Source organism: Notothenia coriiceps, unplaced genomic scaffold (genome assembly GCF_000735185.1).
Source record: "Notothenia coriiceps isolate Sejong01 unplaced genomic scaffold, NC01 NC01_scaffold00003855, whole genome shotgun sequence".
NCBI lineage: Eukaryota > Metazoa > Chordata > Actinopteri > Perciformes > Nototheniidae > Notothenia > Notothenia coriiceps.
The window spans coordinates 2,041-3,353 of record NW_011336556.1 but is presented as its reverse complement, the minus strand read 5'-3'; the positions used below and the strand labels follow the sequence as shown (position 1 = coordinate 3,353).

At 41.8% G+C, this 1,313-nt stretch overlaps 1 protein-coding gene across 1 annotated transcript in view; it reads right to left on the bottom strand.

The window, feature by feature from the left end:
- LOC104941763 (fer-1-like protein 4) overlaps nucleotides 1–1,313 on the bottom strand; it is a gene marked incomplete at its 3' end in the record, with an annotated part of 17,100 nt that overhangs the window by 14,645 nt on the left and 1,142 nt on the right. The gene's annotated exons all lie outside the window — the stretch shown is intronic.

Here is a 1,313-nt window from a genome sequence, read left to right as displayed (position 1 = left end):
GCTGCGCTCAACACACACAGACTCAAAACCATGGACACACCGGCACATAAATTACATAAACAATGTATAGGCCTAAGTTGCATAAATACTTGAGCTACAGTATTGCAACTAAGCAGACAACTGCTCTTTTTTCTCTCTCTCTCTCTCTACTTTCAAAATATATTCAAAACTCATAACAAACAAACAAAATTCCCAAACGTGTCCTGAAATTAACTTATTAAATAAACGAAACGAAAAATATAGCCTACTTATGCAAACAACATTGAATCTGGACTTGACATGATTCTGATTAGGCCTAGCCTACATGCATGGCGAATAAACGGATCTTGTATGCACACCGCTTCGGCATTACTCCTGACACACACACACACACACACACACACACACACACACACACACACACACACACACACACACACACACACACACACACACACACACACACACACACACACACACACACACACACACACACACACACACACACACACACACACACACAGTGCTGCCCCTCACACACAGGCTTCAAATCAAGTCGTCATTATTACAACAAATACACACTTGCAACTGATAGCACTGGCAATGCTTTTATATTTATCAGACTATTCGAAAAAAAATCATGCTTAAAAAAATAACGGCACAGCGAACTAATCACACTATCACAGAATTAATCATTCTTCATCATGGCACAGCGGCCAAACTTTATCACAGACACAGGTTACATAGGTGCGCACCATGCGCATTTTCCTACATAAGAGAGGTCACAATTACATTGCTACAGATTTAAATCACCGATCCCTCTCCATAATAAGAGAAAAGCTACGCTCACCATTAGAAGTTCATCTTGCGGGCCTTGCGCTCAGCAAAGTCGTCAACAACGCTGCTCAGGTTTAACTTCTGTTCTCTTTTGAGAGTGTTGCCAATCCACTGAATCGTTCTTGTCCCATGCTGCTTCTTAAATACGTCTTAATCAATTTGAGCTTTGAGAATGAGCGTTCTGCGGTCGCAACAGTGACAGGTATGGTCATTCATGTTTTCCAGTATTTTTGTCCGTCTCATTTTGTCAGTTTAGCCTTTACATCTCGTTGTTCTCTCTTGTCCTTTCTCTTTTGAGCGCCGCTCTTGTGTTTTGGTTTGCTGTACATTATAAATGCAAGCTATTAAATGTGTTATAATGCTGCCGAACTTGCTGCTGCTATAGCTATATAGTACCTACAGTGTTTCCCCTACCATTGTCTTGGAGGGGCGCTGCGCCTCGCCAACGGAGCCCCGCGCCCCCCGTGAAATTCAAGGTGTTTAAAAAAAAAAAAAAA